The following is a 19,283-nucleotide window of genomic DNA, read 5'->3' as shown; positions in this document are numbered from 1 at the left end:
CCACGTTAAACCAAAAAAAACTAAACCCGCTGCCAACTCACAGCAACCCTATAGGACAGTGTAGAACTGTCCCATAGGATTTCCAAGGCTCTTATACTTTTTCTTATACTTAGAGAAGCAGACTGCCACATCTTTCTCCCACATAGCGGCTGGTGGGTTCAACCCCCCGACTTTTTGGATAGCAGCCGAGGGCTTAACCACTGTGCACCTGATCACTGTGCACCTGGACTCCCTTTTCCACATTATATATCCCCAATTCTTCAACTAGTCAGGAGACAGTTACATGAATGGTAATGTGGGCCTCAATCAGGGTATGGTAAGGGTATTAGAGATGAAGAGATTCAAGCAACAAGCTGACATGGTAGAATCAGCAACATCATACAAATACGTGAATATGTATAAGCCTGTATATGGGAGAGGCAACCAGAGTCACTCTGACATTTCAGGACTGGTGTTTAGGAGGATGATGGCTTAACAGAAACAGGGTACCTAAGAGGAGAAGGCTAAAGTGAAGATGGGAAATTCAGTTTGAAACAGTGGTTTTGAAGTCTGTAACAAGTAAATATGGATAAAATCTTTTTCAAGTCCCACTTGTTTCTATTGCCAAGAAAAAGGTATATCCATATTATTGAGACTAGTAACTGTACATCATTTAAACACAAAATATCTCATTTACTCATTTATCAAGTATTTGAGTGGTTACTCCTTCAAGACACTATGGGTGATATAGAGTAATGAAACTCAGTCCCTGTCCTCATTAACCTTACATTTTAATAAGCAATGTTGATAAACAACCCGAACACAAGACCAAATGTGGCTATGTCTCACAAAGTGTTATAACTATTAAGAGGAATATTGTTCTCCTTTCCAATGAGAGTATTCACACATGAATAATATCACAGGGTAATACATGTTCACAACTGGCATTCTTCAAATACAAAAGACAAGGACATAAAAATAACATATCTATTCTGGGTATAAATAAAGGAAAACATCAGACATATTGCTCGTGAATGAGTTAAACTACCCTCAACAATTGTGTCTATTGTTAAAGATTAATGCTTGCATTGTATCACCAGCCAAAAAAAGAGCTTTGTATAAAATGTTCACAAACACAACTGCTTTGGCTTACAAATGGAATTGTTTGATGTCATTTTTCTCATCATTCCTAATTTTAATAATATCACATCAAGTTGAAAACAGAACTACAAGTTTAAGCCTCCCAGTGTTTAAAACTTCATATTCTCTACGAGATAAAATTGTTCTAGAGTGTCCCATAACTATACATTACAATTAAATTTTAAATTATTATGACTACTTTAGTAGTTTTACAGAATACTGATTTTATAGAAAGAGTCTCTTAAAAAGTAGCTTAGTAGGAACCTAACTATATTTTAAATTATTAACATAATTACACAGAAAAAACAACTCAACTTTTGAACAGCTACTTTGTCTAGACACCTTTAGCAGGATATATTCTAAGGACATAAAACAGCAAAAAAAAGAAAAAAATTTACTTGGCAGATTTGTTGTTGAAACTAGTATTAGCCTAGTAATTCCAAATCTTCTTTATGTGTGTTGTAGAATAGATTAACCAGGTAAATATATTGATATGGATAAGAATCAGAATCCTCCCTATGAGAAAAGGAAGATATAAATACGAATTGGGAGAAGACAAAGAACTCTATGACACTGAATTTGAAATGCAGATATTCTACAAACTCATGGTTTCATATATATTCTTTATCTCTGTCCACTTAAAGAGAAATTGGCATATTCAATGCCCAGACCTTACCAAAATATATCAGAACTTCATGGTGAAATGGCTAACTTCAAGTCTCAAGCAGAGAAAATACAAGATAAGCTTGGAACATTGTACTGCGCCAAAAAGTAAGAAAGTCCTCAAATATCAATATGGATATATCAAAAGGACATAGGAATCAGCTTGAAGAGGCTTCCACTGACCAAATTTGCAATAATTTAATCATCAGAAAAAGAACTGATGGTAACAGATAACAACACACTGGATACATTTTTGGGTACAGAGAGATACTAAAATAAAAGAGTTGGGGAGGGAAAGCTCTTCTTTAGAGAAGATAGCCAGCAAATATATGTAGAACAACTGACAGAACTGGAAACAATCACTATATGGCAACCAACAATGTAATGACTGATTCAGGCAAGGCTCATTAATGGCTATTAAAACCACCAGATTATTAAACAAAAAAAAGTTAGAATACAGGATATCCACACTGCTTTGATCTCAAAGCACAATTGAGAAAGAGTACTTTTAGAATGGAGAAATCTGGCTAAACTGATTGATTTTAACATCACCAATAATGGAACAAACTGTCATTTCCTTATTCCTGATGTGATAAAACGAGAAGTTCAAAACATCGCCTATATTACTAGCAGTCTTGAAAAAAACTGCTTCATCTGAAACTACTCATGAAGAAACACTCAGACAAATTCATTTTGTGGGCATTCTACAAAACAGCTGACCTGGATTCTTTAGAAATGTCTATGTCATGAAAGACAAAAAGAAAACGTAGGGACTCTTGCAGATAAAAGAAAAGTGACGTAACAACTAAATACAATTCACAGTCCCTAACTGGATTCGATATTTAAAAGAAAGAAAGAAAAGCTCTAATGGACGTTACTGGAACATTTGGGGAAATATAAATTTTTAAATATGTACATTAGATATTATCGTATCAAGGTTAAATTATTAGGGTATACTAATGACATTATTTTTTTTTTTTACTAATGACATTATAGTTATGTAAGTTCTAGTTCTCAGACGCATGATGAAGTATTTAGGAGTGAAATTTCATGATGTCTCCACCTTTCAAAAAGTTCAGCAAGAAAAAAAGTATATATGAGAGAGACAGTAAATGAGGCACAATGTTAACAAGTGCTGATGCTAAGTGAAGGACATACAGGTATTTGTGACAGTACTCTTACAATTTATCTATAGGTTTGAAACTTTAAAGAAAAGAAGTTGGGGGGGAAGCGCAGGGTGGAAATCAAGTTGGCTACAGAGCAACTGATCAGACTCGTTTAACCTACTGCAATATACTAAGAACCCCGAAAGTCTTTTTCATACAAAAGAAGCTGAGCAATTCAGTAGACAGAAAAATAGTTTGGACTTTCCTAGCCTGAGCCTCTCCCTACTACGCAGGAGCCTGTATAGTGGTTTATTTTCCTTACCTATAAAATATGAAAAAATGCTTACTTTACCAGGAGCCAATTTAAAGAATAATAAAAACAACTATAAAGTACTTTGAAAGTTGACTGATTATTAAATAATTATTAGTGCATAGAGACACGGACTTGGAGTCAGAAGATGTGAGCGTGCCACGTATATGACTTACATGGCTCAGTTCCTCATACACTTAAGAACAAAATTAGAAATAAGTGAAAACACTTTGTAAAATATATTTACTATGAAACGTAAAATTTAAATAAATTTAGCCCAAATATTAATATTAGTAATTATTGTTTTATATACTTTTATGATTCTAGAATACTTCTTATACCATATCACTACTCTTTAATCTTGGCTAAAATAAAATGTTATATCCATAACAACAAAAGGCCACCAAAACAATTAGTCTCTGACACATCTGAGGCGGCATGAATTGCAAACCCTGAACTTGTGTGTGTGTGTGTGTGTGTGCACTGATACATTTTTTAATAGGGAATTCATTTAAAAAGTATTTATTGAGTGTCTAATGTGTACCAGGCACTGTTCTGGGCACTAGGGACACAACACAATAAGTAAATGGACAAAAGCCCCTGCCTTCTTGGAGCACATTCGATATTCTAGAGGGAGCCACAGAGTTCGCTACCCATTACACTACTAATCTTAGAATCCATTTTTCCTTAGGTTTTGACAGATATTAAACTCAAAAGTTTATTATATTCTGTACTGTCATGAAACAAAAAAACCAAAGCCGTTGCCGTCCAGTAATTCCAACTCACAGTGACCCTATAGAACAAAACAGAACTGCCCCCATAGCGTTTCCAAAGAGCACCTGGTAGATTCAAACTGCTGACCTTTCAGTTAGCAGCCATTGTGCTTAACCACTCCACCACCAGGGCTCCATATTGTCACGTGGGTGTGATTTTAATGATGGTTGCATTTTGGTTTTAAGGAGAATAAAATGGCTTTCGAGACAGTACTAGAGCTCCCATTCAGGTAAATAACCCCCATGATACCTAGGCTAAACTCTGGTTGCTGTCTAGTTGATGCCAAATCATAGCAAGTAGAACTCATACACAGTTCTCATAGAGAGTAGAAAACTGCCTCATAGGGGTTCCAAGGCTGTAATCTTTACAGAAGTGGACTGCCACATCTTTCTCCCTCAGAGTGGCTGGTAGGTTTGGACCACCAACCTTTCGATTAGACCTTTCAATTAGCTGCCAAGTGCTTAACCACTGAGCCACCAGGGCTCCTTCAGTAATAACTAAACCAACCAACCGAACTCACTGCCATCAATTCAATTCCAACTCACAGCAACCCAACAGGACAGAGTAGAACTGCCCCATAGGGTTTCCAAGACTGTAATCTTTACAGAAGCACATTGCCACATCTTTCTCCCATAGAGCAGCTGATGGGTTCAAACCTCCAACCTTTCAGTTAGCAGCCAAGCAATTAACCAGTGTGTCACCATTGCTCCTTCAGTGGTAATAAGCAGGGCTAAATTAAAGAGAATTTGATAATGGACCACAACTACCACAGCTTCCACCAGACTGAGTCCAGCACAACTAGATGGTGCCCGACTACCACCACTGACTGCTGACAGGGATCACATTGACAGGGGTCCCAGACAGAGTTAGAGAAAAATGTAGAACAAAATTCTAACTTACAAAAAAAGACCAGAATTTCTGGCCTGACAGAGACTAGAGAAACCCCAAGACTGTGGCCCCTGGACACCTGTTTAGCTCAGTAACGAAGTCACTCCTGATGTTCACCCTTCAGCCAAAGATTAGACAGGCCCATAAAACACAATGAGACTAAAGGGGCACACCAGCCCAGGGGCAATGACAAGGAAGGCAGGAGGGGATGGGAAAGCTCATAGTAGGGAACCCAAGGTTGAGAAGAGAGAGTGTTGACATGTTGTGGGCTTGGTAACCAATGTCACAAAACAATATGCATACTAACTGTTTAATGAGAAGCAAGTTTGTTCTGTAAACCTTCATCTGAAGTACAATAAAAATAAATAAAAACTTGATAGAAACTTTTTAAAAAAGAGAATTTGAGAATATGTTTATGATTAACTTTAAAAACTTTACATGAGAGAGTAGAGCAGCTTATCAACTATATGCCATGGTGAGCTGCACAGAAATCAGCAACTTATAAGATTTCACAAAAGCCTTCCAAGAGTATTTTCTCTGCTAACCTTATCTTGCCTGTGAGGGGTACAGCAGGCAAACACTAAACTCTTAGAGCCTAACTTCTTCTTCACCTTATCCATAAGGGCTAAAAGCCAGTACACATTCAGAAAAGTCTTGCTAAAAATAAAGGTAATCATCCTAACAAATAATAATTACAAACCAATCTACCATCAGGTTTCTATTACAGCTGCAGACTAACAATCATCTCTGATGAACATTCTGTGAAAGAAGATGTGCTGACTCTTCTAGGACAACGCTGAATAAGCAAAGCAATCTTGTATTTTCTCTGCATTCAAAAGCAACTACAAAATAAATCTTAAAATATTACAGAAGTCCAGATAACCTCAGACCCGACATCACTATAATAATAATAATAAATACTTAACCTCTATACTAGGAATTATGTTAACCTGTGGGCATGTATCATCTCATTTAACCCTCACAATTCTGTAAGGCAGGTACCATTATTATCCTCACGTTATAAATAAACAACAAAAAATCGAAAAGGCTAAATAACTCCTGCAAGGCCATACTGCTAGTAAATAGCAAAACAGACCTTGAGCCCAGACAGTCTGACTCCAAAGCCCACACTCTCAATCACTGTATACACTCTACTGCTTTACTACGAAATGTAAAATCTAAATAAGACACTGATGTATTACCTATCAGAAATTATACAAATGAGATATTTCTAAAGAAAAATCAAAAGTATGTCATTTTTCCCTAATGTACATTTATATTTACATATGTAGTAAATGAATGAAGTTAGAATTTAACCAGATACCCAATTCAACGTCAAATTCCAAATGAAAATAAAGATTATGGATTACTCAGTTACCTATTCATGTATATGATTTAATGTTACATATATATTCGAAACAGGTATCCACATATTTCCAGATGTTTTTGTTTAGAACTTCACTCCCTGCTCATCCAAGGAGGGAAAAACACTGAAAAAACTCATTGCAGTCAATTGGTCTCAACCCACCTGGATCAAAGGAGAATGAAGAACACCAAGGTCACACGATAACTATGAGCCCAAGAGACAGAAACGGCCACAGGAACCAGAGATTTACATCATTCTGAGACCAGAAGAACTAGATGGTGCCCGGCCATAACCGATGACCGCCCTGACAGGGAGCACAACAGAGAACCCCTGAGGGAGCAGAAGATCAGTGGGATGCAGACCCCAAATTCTCATAAAAAGACCAGACTTAATGGTCTGACTGAGACTAGAGGAATCCCGGCAGTCATGGTCCCTAAACCTTCTGTTGGCCCAGGACAGGAACCATTCCCGAAGACAACTCATCAGACATGGAAGGGACTGGACAATGGGTAGGAGAGAGATGCTGATGAAGAGTGAGCTACTTGTATCAGGTGGACACTTGAGACCGTGTTGGCATCTCCTGCCTGGGGGGATGGGAGGGTAGAGAGGGTTAGAAACTGGCAAAATGGTCAGGAAAGGAGAGACTGGAAGGGCTGACTCATTAGGGGGAGAGTAAGTGGGAGTATGGAGTAAGGTGTATATAAGCTTATATGTGACAGACTGACTTGATTTGTAAACGTTCACTTAACGCTCAATAAAAATTATTAAAAAAAAAAAAAACCCATTGCAGGAGTATCACTCCTCTAATATGTTTAACTGAAACGATGACATATAAGGAAAAAAAAAGGCAAGAAATCAGGAATTAACCTTGATCACTGCTGCCACAGTTAGAAATATTAATAAACAAACCATGTCCCCCCAAACCTGGTCCTCAATCATTGTTCTCTCAGTGAACTGCAGACCCTTTCCTCTCCTTCATCCCCCCACCCAATCTACCACCCAGTTTCACCTGCGAAACATCTCTGGAATCCATCCACTTCTATTTCAACGTTTTCACCACCACCTTCTCCAGGATACCATCATCTCATCTGGGCTACCTCAACAATCTCCTAATCGGTCTCTCCCCATCTACCCTATCTCCTCGATAGTCAGTCCTTCCTTTGCATAACATCAAGCCCTTTATTACAGCACTTAACATAGTTATAATTTTAAATTTCTTTGACTGAATACTTGATTTCCCCCATGTGTCTGGCAGTTTGTCGTACTGTGGGGGCTTGTGTGTTGTTCTGATACCGGAAGCTGTGCCGCCAGTATTCTGATACCAGCAGGGTCACCCACGCGGAGGGGCTTCAGCTGAGCTTCCAGACTAAGACTATGAAAAATGAGCCGGTGGTCTACTTCTGAAAAGAATTAGCCAGTGAAAACCTTATGAATAGCAGTGGAACACTGGGCCGGGCAGTGTCTCATTCTGTGGTACAAAGGGTCACTATGAGTCAGAACCAACTCAACAGCACCTAACAACAACAAATACTTGATTAATGTTTGCCCCCACTATCCAGTAAGTTCTATGACAGTAGAGACTAAGGCAATGAGGTTGAGGAGAGGAATCTCTCTTTCAGAGGAGAGAGAAAGAGCTGTGTTGCATGGCATGCTGGGAGTTGAAATGGTTACAGTAGGAATGCAAAAAGGAATAAATTTCTAGAGCTGTTGTGAAAGAACCAGTGGAACCTGCCTGTTAATTCTGCAGTGCTAGGGGCAGTGGGCTTTATTACTCCCCACTATTTCACCAAGGCCTAGAAGAGCATCCGGTTAATAAACAAGTGCTAAATGACTGAAAGTACTAAGATTAGAAACAAATTTATAAATAATCCAAAAAGTAAACTGGTTACGAGACCCACCAACTGTCATAAGGAGTACCTTATTTCATGATTCCAAGTCACAAACTTTTACATTTTAACTACCATCTCTGAAATGCATCTGCAGCTGATGATCCTTGTTTAATTGACAATTTTTTTTTTCCTTTCTTAGTGGTACGTAAAATAATAGTGTATCTCGGAATAAAAATCATGATTTGATGAAATAGGTAAATCTACCTGTACACCTCTGCCACCTCCCTCAGCACTCTGGAATTAACAGGCAGGTTCCACTGTTCCTTCACAACAGCTCTCGAAAGTCATTCGTTTTTTCCATTCCCACTGTAACCACTTCCTACTCCCCAGTATGCCATGCAACATGGCTCCCTCTCCTCTGGCGCAGGAACTACAGGCTCCAATATGAACTGCGTCCCTCATTCCTTTCCCCAACCTCACTGCCTCTCATTTGGGCTCTTACATGAGTGAATTTACTCTGAAATACTACACACTTAGCTCCAAATCTTTAGCATAGCTGAAACCATTTTGGATTAATTAGGAATAATCCCAATTTGACAGGATGCAAGTATTTCTATTTTACTGGCATATGTAGGTTTTATTTGATTCCTTAAAAACGATAATTTTACTATTAGAATCTCTATAGTACAGTAGGCACCCTGGTGGTTGAGAGCTAGGGTGCTAATCAAAAGGTCAGCAATTCAAATCTTCCAGCAACTCCTTGGAAACTCTGTGGGGCAGGTCTACTACTCTGTTTTATAGGATTACTATGAGTCATTATGGCAGTGGGTTTGGTTTTGGGTTGCTAACCAAAAGATTGGTGGTTTGAACCCACCCAGCGGCTCCTCGAGAGAAAAGACCTGGTGATCTCCTCCCATAAAGATTATAGCTTAGGAAACTCTATCCCATAGAGTTCTACTCTGTCCCATAGGGTCACTATGAGTCAGAATTGATTCAGCGGCACACAACAGTGATGTAATAATCAAAATAAAAGAGAAGCTGCAAGCTCATTTGAGTTACATGGTCCCAGAAACCCAGGAATTTCAATCTACAAAACATTAGTAGTATACAATGCTGTTTTACCAGAGCTGTCAAAATATCTAGAAGCACCTCATAGCAAGTTACTGCAAATCAATTTTTAAATATATTTGGACCCTGTTTTACAGGGGGAAAAAAGCACCAGTTAAACAGTTTTTAAACTCTTCACTGAACTATACAATTCCTTATAGTGGCCACAGTTTAAAACAGTTTCCAAAATCTTACAGTGAATGAACTGATAATCCAATATAGAATTAATTTATTGGACTAATTAGAAATTCTTCTCAGTTCAGGAAAGAATCTTTATTAATTTATAACATGGAAAAGACACAGACTTTACCTCACAAAGCCTTTCCAATCCCTCTGGATACTTCCAGTGACTCATAGTCTAATTACAAATTACAACCAAGCAAGACACTACCTTATGTCTATCTGCTATCAATTAACACATAATCACTGCAAAATTTCCAACTGGGGATACGTGGTCTGAGTAGGAAAAGTGAAGAAAATTCTTATGTAATTCAGATATACAGAGCTGAAGGGCGAGGAAATTCTCTCTAGTTTTAGGCTAGCAGCAAACCCTGATGGGAAAATAATCCATATGAAACGAAAACACAAATCAAAAAAATCTTATATAAACTTAATAAACATTAAGTTATGCTGAGATGACCAATGAAGTCTCCCGTATTCACCAGTCATCACTTCAGCTGGGAATTTTTACAATTACGTGTGAGAAAATATTCTGAACCTTCAACCTACATAGCCCTAATATGTGGATGAGGGTGGGAGGGTTGAGGGCGAGCAAAAACCAAATACAGCAAAGTGAGTCAAGTTAATGTCTGGGTGGGATAACATTAAGACATTCTGACGTCCGTGTTATAGTCTGAAGCAGGAACTAAGGCCCAGAGTGGGGGAGAGGATTAGAAATGAGAAAACTGAGATCTTGGGGGATCCGTTTTCCATTTATTTATTTAACCGGGCGGCAGAGCATTGGCACGGGGAAAGGATTATGTGGATGCGAGAGCTCAGGCGACAATAAGGTCGTGCCTGGAATACCTAAGGAAAGGCACAAGGAGACGGGAAACAGCTGCCCACAGGAAGGCTTACGGTTTGTTATCTCTGGAGCCCAGAACCGGGCGAGGAGGAGTCAGAAGAGAAATGAGACTAGAAAGGATAGGTGACAGAAGAGCCAAAACTGTCAGAGAGCCCAGAGGGTTGCACGCAGGGTCTCCACTGAGGGCTGGGCCCCAAGAAGCCTGCTCATTCGGGGACCTGAGACACTAAGTCCCAACCTTCTCCTGACTCTGCTAGCCTCAAGTCGTCCCCTCACCTAAACAGGAGGTCTGGAGAACTGTAAAGAATGTGCAGGAGCCATCAACTCGGGAAATCTCCAGCTCTAGCAGCAGCCGCCACCAAAGCTGCCCGTAACCACGCAGACGCTCCGATCTCGGTTCCGCAGCGACAGAGGCGACACAAGCTCCCCGGCCGCCGTAGAAAGAAGCCTCCCCTTCAAACTCAGCAGGTCAGCCACTTCCGGAGCATTGGGACCTTTCCATTGGTGGCCGCCATAGCAACACCCTCTAGCCTGCTTTCCGCTTGCTTAAGCGAACCCTTTTTCCACCAGTTCGCCACCTCAGCCCCTAAACCGCAAGTGCGGCAAGGGTAGAACTAAGGGAAAATATTAAGTTCTAAGTAGTATCTCTCTGATGGACAAACCACGTTAAGGCAACTTTAAGTTCCTGTTGGAGCCCTGGTGGCGCAGTGGTTAAGAGCTCGGCTGCTAACAAAAAGGTCGGCAACTGGAATCCACCAGCTGCTACCTGGAAACCCTATGGCCAGTTCTGTTCTGCCCTGAATGCAATCAGTGGGTTTGGGGTTTTTTTAAGTTTTTGTTGAACCATCGGACTTCAACTCCCAGTACGCCGTGCAACATGGCTCCCTCTCCTCCGGCGCAGGAACTACATAACCCAGCATACACTACGCCCCAGATTCCCTAACCCTCCGCATTCCCTAAATGCGATATCAAAGAACTCATTAAATCCTTTAAACCAATATACGCCTTCTTCCGACCCTCACTTTCGTAAAAAATACTAGTATTCCCTCTTACCCTGTTGGGAAGGTACTCTAAGCCAAGCTATAGCTGGGACCGTAGGTAGATACTTATCTAAATATTAAGGGATGTATGTACTCAAATTTCACATTCATATGATTTTCAAGGAACAGAAAGATACCCTGGAGACTTTTATGAAAACGGAAAATTTCATCCTCACTTCAATGGGATGTTGATAGAAATACTAGATTAAAGCACTGCAAAATGTAATTCAATGTTATTTGGTCGTACCACAAGATTTTCTTGGAGCAAGTACTACCAGGCAGAATCCTGAATTACATAGGAAATTTTAGAGCTAGAAGTAAAAATTCTCTAATTTTTTTAGTGTATAGTACCGAACTATGAAACCGCACGGGAAAAACTTTCAGAACGCAGGGTTGAAAAGTTCAAAATTAAACTTCAAACGTGTTTTTCAATTTTTTTTGATGTGTTTAATAGTTGGAATTATTATTCTTACAAAAACAGGTAACTGGAGCGATTTTTCTGTTATGTAGTGGAGGCTACCAAGTACCAATAAAATAAAGGTTAATAGTAAGATCACAAATTAAATATTATTTAGAGTGAACAAAGTAATTGGTTTCTTACCGGATTATGATAGCCTGTGGTTCCAGATTTTGACATCCAGGATGCTGTTCTGATTTTTTAGGACAGATAATATACCCAAAAAACCAGTGCCGTCGAGTCGATTCTGACTCCTAGCGACATCTAACAAGTATCTGGATGCCTGTTTTATAATTTTCATAAGGACTTGAATTACAAAAATGAAGATATTTTTGGTATTGTGGATTAATAGGCCATGAAAAACAAGGCTTGAATTCTTAAAATAACTATATGGTAATTATACGAAAAAAATTATGTGTGTATCACAAACATTTGTTTTCTCTGCATTTACAGCAAAACCAATTTAGCAGATCAGTAAAAAAGGGGGTAGAAAACCTTTCACTTTTACAACTTCACACAGAATTCACAGAGGAAAATTATATTTTTAACGCTGACATGGCATCAGCTACCATATAAACTGCTTTCCAACGCCAGTGTGCTAAATTATGCAGCACTGTTATAGAGGGGGAAACCCTGGTGGTGTAGTGATTAAGTACTACGGCTGCTAACCAGGAGGTCGGCAGCTCGAATACGCCAGGCGCTCCTTGGAAACCATATGGGGCAGTTCTACTCTGTCCTATGGGGTCGCTATGAGTCGCCATTGACTCCATGGCAAAGGGTTTGGGTTTTGTTTGTTTGTTTGTTTTAGTAGAACATTTCAGTTCATCCACCCCGCAGCGAATAGGTCACGTTTATTCTACTGTCTGTCCTGCTTGACTTTCTCCTGGCCTCATTCCCCACTGAGAGACTTCATACTCATAAATCTTTACGAGGGAGTGGGGACAGAGGTCTCTTCTTCTGTAACTGCTTCATGCTGACATTTGGTCACTGGCCTGCCTGAGGGAGTAGAAATCTCTCTCTGCCTGACTCAGCCTACTGTGAGGGACAGACGGGTCTTCTCTAGGTATGGGCTGGAACCCCTGTAACACCATAAGTTTGACCAGCAAAATTTGAAATGGATGGTAATCATGGAGCTGGGAAATGTTCATGAAAGGCCTAAAGCACAGAGGATCGGAGTCGCGGCGTCTTACCCAAACAGCCTTAATGGAGGAGTTTCAGGTCCATGTCCCATTAGAGCAGGAGCCTGGCCCTTGGGTGTAAGTGCTATAAACAATTTCAGTTTGGGGGTTGCAGGAATAAGAAGTGGTATTCCAACTAGGGCCTATCCACTCCTTTGGTTGGCTATCTCCTCCCCCTCTGGTTTGGTTATATATGAATATGAGTGTCTAAAGATAGGGGGGGAATCGAAACGTAAGCGTAGTACTGCAATGCGTGAGTTGATAGTTCCAGGTACAGGGACAACCTGGCTGAGATTTGTTATTGAGTGGAAGAAAAATCCTGGTGAAGCAGCCCCTGTGGGTCCCTCTCGGCAGGCCCAACAGTTGCACTGCAATACTATACTACGCCCATACCCTACGGCCTCCGATCGTTGTGTCAGGGTGTTAAGGTGAGTTTTAGCAAAGCCCAGGAAGGCCGCAACTGAGAGGAAGAGAGGCCTTAAGCGCATGCTTTACCACCAAAGAACGTATCTAGATCCCAAAAAGGGGATTTGGCAAGAAAGGGTTAGTATAAAAAAGATAAGAACAAGGGCAAAAGTGACTTCTAATGCAGTAGCCACTCAACTGTTGAAGTTACTCATCTGTTAGATGGCACAGGCTTCTTTAAGAGAAATTTCAGATCTTCAAGTGGTTCACAGGTATATTCAGTAGGCTTGGCCTCTGTCTGGGGTTGCTGGAGGGAATAAAGTTTTATTCTGGAATGATATACCCAAGGTCTCACCTCCTGCAGTTTCACAGCTGTGGGGGTGGCCAGGACCAGTTGGTATGGGCTGGCCCATTTTTCCTGTAGCTGGTCTTCAGGGGATCCTTCCTTCCAAACTTTTAATAGGACTAGATCTCCAAGTTTTATTTTTGAGTTTTCCTCTTGGACCTGTCCTAAATTAACAAGATATTTAAGGGCATAATTAATCCCTGGGTCTATTAACAAATCTGTAGTTAGGAACGGTCTTCCATATAACATCCCAAAATGGCTTAGTTTTAACTTTCCTCTTGGAGCTGCCCTAATCCTCAAGAGGGCAACAGGGAGTAGCTTAATCCAGGGCTCTTGGATTTCTTGGCACAGTTTGGCAAGCGTCCTTTTTAAGGTCTGGTTCATTCGTTCTACCTTCCCTGAGGACTGAGGGTGCCAGGGTGTAGTCTGAAAGATATTCCCAAAGCCTTATTAAGTCTCTGCGTGACTCTGGCTGTGAACGCAGGTCCATTATCATCCTACAGGGATCAGGGCTCCCCAAACCAGGATACATACTATCTCTTTAAGTAAGCTTTTGCATACCTCTGCACCCCTTTCTGTTCTTGCAGGGAAGGCCTCGACCCAGCCGGTAAAAGTATCTGCAAAGACTAAGAGATATTTATATCCTTGTTTAGGAGACATTAAAGTCTAACTACCAGTCTTCCCCTGGGTACAATCCCTGATGCTGGACCAGCCTGGTTAAAGGAGGTGGATTCAGGTGGCTTCGGGGATTATTGCAGAGGCAGGTTTCAAAACCTTCTACCACTTGTTTGATTGCTTTCTTTAGATGTTGGGCCCTCACCAGCCTTTTCATAAGTAAGTACAAGGCCTCTTGTCCATAGTGCATGGACTTGTGGAAAGCTTTGACAATTTTCCACAACATAGATTCAGGGAAAATTATTTTGCCTGTGTGGTCTACCAGCCACCCATCGATCTTCTGAAAGCAACCAATCTGGGTGGCCTCTCTCTTTTCTGTTTCTGAATATGAAAATTTATCAGACAGGGGATAAAGTGTTGGGAGTAATCCATACAGTTTGGGGGAGAGGTCGTTCTGGGCTGCTTGTTTGGCAGCCGCATCTGCTCTATTGCTGAAGTAGAGAAAATACATTTCCTCTAGTGTTTTAAATATTAAAGTAGAGGGAATATATTTTCTAGTTTGTTTTAGTATAGCTGTATAGTTTTTGGAAAATGGCGCAGGTTCTGTTCAAGATGTAGCTGAGCAGCCTCTTCCACTCTTAAACATAACCAACACCCTAATATCTTACAACATGTTCCTATTCAAAATGGGTGATTGAGAGCTTGACATGACTAACGCCATAATGATGCCCTAAGTAATCTCTAAACATTTTTTTATTGCACCAGCTGCACCAGTCTCTTCCAAAGGGTTGCGGAGCTCTCTCAGCTCCTGTGGCCTTGGCCTCTCCTCTCTTGCTCCTTGAGAAATGGTCTTCAGCCCGCAAAACGGCAGAAAGGCTTCTGACATTTTTAATCTACAACTTTCTTTCTTGCTCCCTATCTCAGCCGAGAGATTCTTATGTGAGTTTTTTCAGCCTGTTACCAACATACTGATTAGAGTCCAGATGTCTGATGTGCATATCTTTAGTTTAATAAAGAATTTCTTCTAGTCGTTTTGTGATGTATGAGACCATCTGTGGACTACGTACTCAAAACATTAGGTAACCCTGAACTTCCCCCTATAAAACTCTCCCACTAGCTCTTTAGAATTGGACAGAATTTAAGAGAAATTTAACCCTCTCTGTCTCTTGAATATTCAATAAATCCCTCTTGCTGCTTACCTTCTCCTATCTCAGTATTGGCTTTGGGACAGGCAGCTCAAATCTGTGATTTGCGGTAACATTGTTTCCCTGAACCAAGGTTGAGTCTCCCCCTTGGTGCCCTCTACAGTGCACAACAGCCACTTGCTTGGGCAAATGTACAGCATATAGCAGTTGTAAGATCAAGTCTCTGTTTTATGGGGGGGGGTTATCAGTTAACATTCCCCTCTCTTTCCAGATTGCAGCATGGGCATGCAAAACTGTGTGAGAGTATTTTGAATCAGTATATAAATTTATACTCTTTCCTGTGGCTAGCTGAAGGGCTCAGATTAGGGAGATCAGTTCTGCTTTTTGGGCTGATGTCCCTGGTGGTAACGCTCCTGATTCGATACCATATCCCACCTTCCAGGTTCCCTTTCCGACAAAGCTGCTTCCATCCGTAAACCACTCTACATCTGGGGCATCCAAGGGCTTATCTAATAAGTCTTTCCTGTTTGAATAGACCAGATCTATAGTTTCTACACAATCATGGGTTAATGCTGTGTCCAAGCCTTCAGGCATTAGGGTTGCTGGGTTTAAAGTCTGACAGACCATTAATGTAATGTCAGGAGAGTGCAGGAAAATGGCTTGATACTGGGTTATTTGGCCCCCTGATAGCCAGTAGTTGCCTTTCACTTGTAATACTGTCTGCACTAGATGGGGAGTGAGGACTTCAAGGGCATGACCCAAGGTCAGCTTAGCAGCCTCTTTCACTAGGAGGGCAGTTGCCGCCACAGCCCCCAAGCAGGCTGGCCACCCTTGGGCCACCACATCCAGTTGTTTTGAAAAGTAGGCAACTAGTCTATCAGTAGGTCCAAGTTTTTGAGTAAGTACCCCCGGGCCACCCCTTTGCTCTCATGCTCATACAGCTTAAAGGGCTTTGTTAGATCTGGCAAGCCTAAAGTGGGGGCTAGTCCCAGTTCTGTCTTTAGACTTTTGAAAGCCTTGTCGCACTCTGAGGTCCAGTCTAGAGGTTCTCGTTTATCCCGTTTTAGACCCTCGCAAAGTGCCTTTGCTACAGTTTCAAAGCTGGGTATCCAGATTCTACAGAAGACTGCCACTCCCAAAAATTCCTGCAATTGCCTCTTTGTCTTGGGCGTAGGGAGCAAAATTATGGCTTATTTCCTTGTGGGAGCCAGTGACCAGCTGCCTGGTGTTAGTATGAAGCCTAAGTATTGTATGTGCTGTTTAGAGACCTGAGCCTTCTTGGGGGAGACCTTATACCCTCTTTCAGCTAAAAAATTCAGGAGTAGTATGGTGTTCTCGTCTGAGGCTTCTTTAGTCTCGCTGGCAATCAAAAGATCATCAACATACTGAAAGAGAATTCCTTTTGTTAATCTAAATCCCCTTAGCTCTCTTGCCAGGGCATTTCCAAACAAATGGGGACTATCTCTAAATCTTTGTGGGAGGATGTTCCAGCAATATTGGGCAGTTTCTCTGATCTCAGGATCTTACCACTTGAATGCAGAAAGATATCTAGATTCCTTGTGTAACGGGATGCAGAAGAAAGCATCTTTCAAATCTAGCACTATAAAATACTGAGCATTTCCAGGAACCTGTGTAAGCAAAGTATAGGTGTTTGGAACGATGGGCTGGATGGGAACTACCACTTCATTCAATGCCTTTGAGTCTTGGACAAAGCGATATTCCCCGTCGGGTTTCTTTACTGTGAGAATGGGGGTATTACCAGGGGAAAAGCAGGGTTGTATTAGTCCATGCTGCAGGAACCTTTTTAGTCCAGGGCGAATGCCCTCCAAGGCTTCCCTCTTCAAGGAGTACTGTTTTCTATTCGTGTAGGCTGTATTGGGCTTCAACTGAATCTTTAAGGGGGCACCTGTGTTACTATTCCTGGGATATTGGTGTCGTAGACAGTAGGGTTTACTTGGCTTTTAATCAAGTCTGGAATTGGCTCGTGGGGATCCATCTCCATCCTGCCCATCAAAGCTAAAAAAACATGAAGCCCCTCTTGGGGTTCCACTTGGACTCGATTCCCTTGCAATGAAACTGAAACTCCTAACTTTCTTAACGGGTCCCTACTGAGCAGGGGGATAGGTCACTCTGGAATATAGAGAAATGAATGGGTAAGGGTCTGTGTTCCTACCTCATACTCAAGAAGAAAGGTTAAAAGTTTTAAAATTGGCTTACCGTTGACTCCAGCCATGAATGCAGTCACGGTTGGACAGAGGACCAGGGTTTGAGGTCAGGACAGAGTAAGCTGCTTCTATATTGAGCAAAAACTTGGTTTTCCTACCTGCCACATCAAGGGTAACACGGTGCTCTGCAGAAAAGATGAGAACGGGTTGCTCGGGAGCGGGGCAGACCTACAGGACCCATCAGTCAGAGAGCTTGGTGTAGTCCATAGAGAGATTGGTCAGGAGAGGGAGCCGTGGGCAACCATTGGGGCTCATCTACTGGGCGTCCCTTTCTGGGGCACTCAGGACAATCAACCTTTCAGTGCCCCTCCTTTTTGCAGTAGGCACATTGATTGGGCTCCAGCTTTGCTGGCTGCTGTCCGCAGAGCTTTGGTGGTCCCAATCTTCCTGAGCCCAAAGGCTTGTGCTGAGGTGGTCTTTGTATTATAGCAGCTGACAAGTGGGCCTTTCGCTCAGCTCACCTGTCTTTCTAGGCATTCTCCACCCTGTCTCAGTTATTAAATACCTTAAAGGTCTCCTCTGTCAGGCATGCTAGGGGAGTCTGTGGTCCAGCCTCTAACTTTTGCAGCTTTCTCCTGATATCAGGAGCCAACTAGGTAACGAAGTGCATTGCCAATAAGGTCTAGCCTTCTTGAGACTCTGGGTCAGTATTAGTGAACTTTCTCAGGGCCTCCATTAGGCAGTTGAGGAAAAGAGTGGGATTCTCCTCTTTCCTTTGGGTTACCTCTTTTACCTTATAATAGTTCACTGACTTTACTACAGTATGCTAGTTATCAAATGCTGCATTCTTGCCTTGTCTACAGCATCTTCATAGTCCCAAAGGGGATCTGCATTTGGGACACCTTCTCCTCCCACTCTGAACACCTGGTGGTTGGGGTTGGCTGCTACCATGCTGTCTGCACGCTCCCTAGGTTTAGTTAATATATTCATCTTTTCATCTGGGATACAACAGTTTGTCGGGATTACCATAACGTCCTGCCAAGTTAAGTCAAAAGTAAGACTCAGTTTAAGTAACTTATTCTGAAATTTATCCAGGTCCTCAGAGAAGCTGCTGAACTTCTCTTTGCAAAGGCTCAAGTCAGAAACGGAGAAAGGTACATGGACCCTAACAATGCCCCTTTCACCATTCACTGCCTGTTGGAGAGGAAGAAACTTTGTTCCGGATCTAAGGCCCATTGGTAACAGCTCTGGGCAGAAGGCGTGAGCCCCTTCATAGGTTTCTGTGAGGTCGAGGGTGGTGGTTTATAGGGAGGGGGGTCAGGTCTCTCCTATACCAGAGGGTAAGTCAGATGGATCTCCTGGGCCAGCCACTGCAGGCAGGGCATTTGGAGCTGTGGTCACTGCCGCAGGCGGGCTGGGAGGTATGGGGACGCCACAGTGGGGCTTGCAGAACAGGATCATCCAGGATATCCAGGTCCTCTGACCCCAAAACAAGGATGGTGTAAGGGCCGCTCCCTCAGAGACATTTTTCCTCACATTTCTTTCGCAGCTCTGGATTCTGATATAAACTCATGAAAGCTTGGACATAGGGGATCTCATCCCATTTCCTCTCTCTTTGGCAAAAAAGGTCTAATTGCAAAATGGTATTGAACCGTAAGGACCCATGTTTGAGCCATTTCTCTTGGTCTCCCAGAGGTTACTGGGGCCAGACAGTATTACAAAGGAAAATAAGTTTTTTTCTTTTTC

At 41.6% G+C, this 19,283-nt stretch overlaps 1 protein-coding gene across 4 annotated transcripts in view; it reads right to left on the bottom strand.

Annotated features, from left to right (window-relative positions):
* ATG4C (autophagy related 4C cysteine peptidase) overlaps window positions 1-10,640 on the bottom strand; it is an 87,251-nt gene extending 76,611 nt beyond the window's left edge. For 3 of the 4 annotated variants that reach the window (XM_064282074.1, XM_064282073.1, XM_064282075.1), the window contains exon 1: window positions 10,463-10,640. The gene's annotated coding sequence lies outside the window, so the exon portion shown is untranslated. The remainder of the gene's footprint in view (window positions 1-10,462) is intronic. The other variant, XM_003411046.4, reaches the window with a different exon arrangement.
* Window positions 10,641-19,283: the final 8,643 nt, after the last annotated feature.

Source organism: Loxodonta africana, chromosome 3, assembly GCF_030014295.1.
Source record: "Loxodonta africana isolate mLoxAfr1 chromosome 3, mLoxAfr1.hap2, whole genome shotgun sequence".
Lineage (NCBI taxonomy): Eukaryota > Metazoa > Chordata > Mammalia > Proboscidea > Elephantidae > Loxodonta > Loxodonta africana.
Note: the sequence above shows the minus strand (reverse complement) of the source record. Positions and strands in the feature narration are given on the sequence as shown.